General features: G+C 39.0%; 1 protein-coding gene across 4 annotated transcripts in view; it reads right to left on the reverse strand.

Annotated features, from left to right (window-relative positions):
- Positions 1 to 1450, reverse strand: part of ddr1 (discoidin domain receptor tyrosine kinase 1) — a 41172-nt gene extending 39722 nt beyond the window's left edge. For 3 of the 4 annotated variants that reach the window (XM_016531980.1, XM_016531981.1, XM_016531978.1), the window contains exon 1: positions 1118 to 1450. The gene's annotated coding sequence lies outside the window, so the exon portion shown is untranslated. The remainder of the gene's footprint in view (positions 1 to 1117) is intronic. The other variant, XM_016531979.1, reaches the window with a different exon arrangement.
- Positions 1451 to 5889: the final 4439 nt, after the last annotated feature.

The following is a 5889-nucleotide window of genomic DNA, read 5'->3' on the forward strand; positions in this document are numbered from 1 at the left end:
GAGAATAAAAGTTACGCCTTCTTTCTTTGCGTGAACATTTGGGCGGCGTTATGCAAATCTTCCCACATCGTGACGTAGACATGTGGGGGTGTGTTAGAACGAGCCGTTTTAGGTAGGCGTGGTTGACTCTTAAATTTAATAAAGAATATCTCTTTGGGTTTGAGACTTTAGTCTTTGCAACTTTACAGATCTTCTTTATGCACCAAAAGCTTGTAACACTCCAAGAGAAAGGAAAAATTTAAATCGCATCATATGACACCTTTAAACAAAAGCACTGCTATCCCACTGAATCTCACTAGTAACACTTGTGACCAAAATGTACCTTTCACTTTGAAGTCTCAAACCAGAGTTGATGTATTTACATGGAGTTGTCAACAATAAAGCAACGTATAGACTATTTTGAATTCTAAATAAGTTCAAACATCAGGAGCTATCGTAAATCAGTGCATATAGGTCTGGTAAGTAGGCTACTTTGCATAAATCTTACTGGTTTAACACCATGACTCATCAGACCAGCGTGTATTTGAGACAATTACAAAAGAATTATTTCTGCAATTACAGTTAAAAGCAAAATGACAGTTGCCCATAACTATTAACTGACGCGTAATGCCGGGGCCACAGGTGGGGGTAAATATACCACCAGAATTAACCAAAGCAGTTTTCAAGCCATTTCAGTATTTGTTCTAATAAATGTTGCCACTGAACTCTGGTTCCAGGTATCATAACCATAACTAGGAACCATTTAAATTCGTCGAGCGGGTGTGAAAAAACTTCACAAACAAACAGCACGACTTTCCCACCAGACCGAGCGCATTCCCGGTACCGTGGCAGACGTCCAAACTCCTCACATACACACACACCGAGACTCTTGGCAGCCATGCACGAGACAGGGACGGTTAAGTTTACTCGCGCGACGACTTAACACATTTGAGCAGAGTCTAAAACAACTAGAGTTTAATGGAAAGCCAAATGTGTTTCCACGCGGCGGTCGAAAAACACTGACAATCGCAATACGAGTATCTACAGTGTATTTACTACAAACGACATAGTACAAAGTAACGCCTGACAGCTTAAAATACACTTATATGCAATTATCAGTTATTTTCTGACCACTTACCTAGAAGTCTGTCAGAACGCGAAAACGTCTTCAAATGTGTCGCCTGATCTTCTTTTTAATCCGAGTTGTTCACTTTGGCAGGTTGTTTTTATACTAGGTAAATATAGGCCGGCACAGTCTTGTGACTTTGTGCTTAAAGCCACAAAAGCACCAATAAATAAACCGAGTCAAGAAAGCAAGAGCAGAAAGTTTCTGAAAGCAGGCAAGTTGTACGCTCGAAAAGGTTTGTAACTAAGAATGTTCTATAAGATCCGACTTCTCTATGAGCGCAAATGACACGGACGTCCTTTTTTTATTTCTCAATCAGTGGTTCTCTCAGTCTCGGCGCGCTCATAAGCGCTTAGCTTTTAGACCTCTTTCTCTTCCCCTCAGGGCTTGCAAACTCGACCAGGTGCTCATTTACATAACTGCACTAGCTGCGTCCAATGGCAGCCCTCAATCAAGTGCTGCTTTGAATATTTCATGAGGCAATTGACCAATCCGGAGCGAGTAAAGCAAGGAACCCGTGACCTGGCAGCGCCGCTGTAAATGATACTTACGGCTTACCTCTGAGAAACTTTTTTTTTACGTTTTACAGCAACGGAGAGTTTTGTTGAATATGAAATTTAATATGGCTGGTAAAGAAACAACAGGATTTACCTTGTTAACCCTTTCCGGTGTCTGCCGTAAATCTTGTAGGTTATTGGCTAAATTTCTAATAACTAAACATTGTTGGCTTTTCCCCAAAGAGTTTCATGTTAGCGTTTAGAAACAGCCCTTTGTAGTGTTAAAAGATGGCATTATTACAGAGTAAAACTCCAGCAATATACCATTATGTCCTGAGGCAAGACAGTAGAGGTGGTGTGTTAACAGACTAAAACCTGAGCTCAGAGGCAATAAGAAGGAGAAACATTGTTAGATTGAAAAGTTCAAACACTGGCTAAATTCTGCAGATGTACAAATACAGGAGAATGAACGAGTGTGGTGCTTTAAAGTCAGCGAAAGCGATATTAAAGGTAAATAAGACAGGTAGAGAAGGGTGGGTGAGTGAAAATGCTATTCCACAGCTATGTGTTGCTACTTGCCCATTCACTGGAAGGAGATGGGAATTGGAAAGTTGTTGGCAGTCATTCAGTAACACTGAGGTAAATAGTGGACTGAGAGAAACAGCAGTCTACCTAGCGAGTCAATATTGTTTCTCAAAGCCTGTTGACCACAGGCATCGTGTATGAGCATGAGCATGTGTGTAGGTATTGCTTTTTATGGCATGGAAATAATTTGCACAGAGAAGTGAAGCATATTTGAGAAAAACAGAGAGAGATATTGTTTAACATCAGGTTTGAAACTGTAACAAAGGTGTGTTGAAGGAGAGAATGTGTTTAAAGAGAAAAAAATGAGAAGAATTGAACGAGTTCCATGCAGTTCAAATTTTGTTTTGAAAGCAGCTTGTTCTTTTGTCCTATTTGCGCTGAATGAACATTTGTGCATGGCCTGGTTTGACTTTGAGTATGATTAACTTTAACTCACAGTTTTAATGGTTAAAGGTTCTGACCCAAGTCCTCCGCTTCTTTTTTCTTTTCCTCACACTTTGCTTTGCAAAGTCAGCATGTAAAGAAAATTTACCCTATCTAGTTTCTGAGTGCATGTTATAGATCTTAATGTGAACAATTAATCTGTGCATGTTAATTTTTTTTTTTTATGTTTTCACCTAATGTCTAATGAAAATATAATAACTGGACCCTTCAGTGAAAATGACAGACTTCTCTCTGGTGGTGACATATGGAGAACTTCTCCAATCATTTAGTCCACTTAAACTGGATGTACGTCACAATGCAAAAAAAAAAAAAAGATCTGACGCTACTTTGGTTTCATCTCAACTTTTAAGTTCATGAAATGGAAATTCACTCCTATTTTCTAAATGCATCTCAGTGGTCTTATTGTGAACAATTCATGCATGGATATGTTTCAGTTTTTTATTTTTTTATTTGACCTTGTAATTTTTATTCAAAATGTCATAATTCTAACATTGAAATGACAGACTTCTCCAATCATTTAGTTTGCTTAAACCCCGCCTCTAAATCAACATCGATGGACAGAACCAAGTCCCCGCCCTTTTTAATTTTTTATAATCCATTCCTCTCGGATATACATCACAATATGAAGAAATGACCTGCCGCAACTTCCATTTCATCATGACTTAAAATTAAATTACTGACTGATTCAGTGTCTGCACTTCTGTGGTTAAAAAAGTTGGGAGACATTTCAATGTTAAATTTTATGTTCCAAGTGATTCAACTAATCTTCAGGTTTTATAATGAAAATCAATACTGTGAAGGGCATTTCAGCACAGAGCAATAAAGCTGAGGGCACGTCCTTGAGCAGAGCTCAGCTTTCCATGTTGCCACAAGAAAAGGCTGGAACCATAACTTTTCGACTTTGTTAGAAAATTGAATGCCTCCTCCACAGGCTTAACTTGTGATATAACCTGATTACTTCTTCTACTTCTTCTCCTTTCTTCCCACTTCCCACTCTCTGTTTTTCACTCCCTCCCTTTTTTCCGTCTCTCTGGCTAGCCTAGCTTTGTGTGTTGCTCTGGCAACCTGTGATCCCCCTGTAATGTTGCAATGACCTTTGCACATTGTTTCATTTGTTTCCACTACTTGCACTGGCTTTGTCTCACTCTCTCTTTCATTCGTTCTCTTCCTGAAGATAAGGCCCTCTGTTACGCTTGGTGAATGACTCTTTTTCAACAGATCTCTTCCACAGCTAAATTTCCAATCTTGTCTTTCCCTCTCTGTCTGTTTTTTTTTTCTCAGCTAAGCATGAAAAGCAGGCCTGATCCTGTGTGGAATTCACTGTGAAGGATGGAGAGGGAAAAAAGAAGTGTGGCCGAAAGGAAAAGGAGGTAAAAAAAAAAGTGAAGCTAGTTAGAGTGAAAGAGAGAAAGACAGGGAAGAGAGACACACTTGAAAGTGCCTGATAAGTTATAGTTTTACCTCTTGAGAAGCCAGTAATGCATAACATTTTAATACATTTTAATGAAATTAAAAACTGAGGATATGTAATGCATGTAGAATCAGCGAACAATAAAAGTGTTTCACAAAATGTGAAATTATTTTAATTTAAAAATGTAATAAAATATTGTAATAAAATAAAAAAAGTTGTATAACTACATAAAAACAAATGAATTATACAAGCTTGTTTACTATGATGGACACTATGAATGTAATTAAACAGGCTTTCAATTTAGTTTTGGCAAACTTCTGATTTAAAGGCGTTCACGAAAGAGTGGCGTTCCAGCGGATGATGTAGGACGTAGGCGTAGCCTATAAGCTCTGGTGAGAATATGCTATTCTCACGAGAACCAAGTTTTGTATACAGCAAAAAAAAAAAACAAGTCTCCTCTTGGCTTAAATCAAAATCCTCCGACATTTTTCTTTACAAATCCTCGTTTTGTACTACTAATGTTTTGCTCTCTCCTCTGCGTTTCCACGTTCGTCACTTTTCACTGGCGCTTACGCTACGCCTGCATCATATGTCATCCATTGGAACACCACTCTCTCGTGAAGGCACATTCGACAGATAGCGGAATCTATAGATTACAGTTTATAAAGTTTTAAATATGGATATATTTCTTACACAAACTCTTTGATTCACTTCAGAAGGCCTATAGTAACCCCCGGAGTTTTGTGGAGCACTTTTTATGATAGATGAATGCACTTTATTGGACTTCAAAATCTTAACACCCATTCACTGCCATTATAAAGCTTGGAAGAGCCAGGACATTTTTTGATATAACTCTGATTGTATTCGTCAGAATGAAGAAAGTCATATACACATAGGATGGCTTGAGGGTGAGTAAATCATGGGGTAATTTTCATTTTTGGGTGAACTATCCCTTTAATATTTCCTTCTGTCCGAATACTTATAATTACATCATTGCAACAGATACTTAAAATGGCTTGCTGCACAACCTTATGTGACACAATGTACGTCATCCAACTTACAACAAACAATTTGCATTTGTCCTAGACATAGTTTTCTGCAGAAAGGTACAAATGCAGGTTATGGTTGAATAGTCTAATTGAATGCTAGAAAATACTTTAAAAATCTGCCAAGTTGCATAAATGTGCAAGGTCACAGCTGAGAGAGAGAGAGATGCACATGTCTTTGAATACCAACATAATAGTTTGCATACACAAAGCATTGCATATTATAATAGTTCACTTTCACCAATGCCATCTATAAGATTTATGTAATTAAATGCAGATCATATGTACACCCATGAGTCCACATGTATGCACCCCTCCCCACCAACACAAACACACACACAGCTGTTGAGGGGCAGAACGGCCTGATCACTCTCACAATATCAGGCCTGCAGAATGCGGGGAAGCGACACAAACTGGCATTCCGCTCATTCCCTTACTAAAGCACATAATCTACCCATTTCTCTCCCTCCCTTGCTATGGATCCCTCCCGCTACCTCAGTTACCAATGTCACACCCACAAATCCTCCCCCACCTTCACACACACACACACACACACACAAACACACACTTGAAGAATGGCAGGACACTCTTTGTTCTGTCCTCTCTGGTGTCCTCTTTCAAAATGCCTGGTTGTCTCAGGGGCCCAGAGGTTAGAGAGCTTCTCTAAAGTGTCATAAGAGCGTAAAAAGACAGGGATGATTCAGGGAGGCAGTATTGTGTGTGTGTGTGTGTGTGTGTGTGAGTGTTTTGTGAAATGAGATTAGCCACATTTGTCTGAGGCTCTAAGGAATGTAAGACTTT

This window comes from Sinocyclocheilus rhinocerous, unplaced genomic scaffold (assembly GCF_001515625.1).
Source record: "Sinocyclocheilus rhinocerous isolate Xijiao unplaced genomic scaffold, SAMN03320098_v1.1 scaffold241, whole genome shotgun sequence".
In the NCBI taxonomy this organism is placed as follows: Eukaryota; Metazoa; Chordata; class Actinopteri; order Cypriniformes; family Cyprinidae; genus Sinocyclocheilus; species Sinocyclocheilus rhinocerous.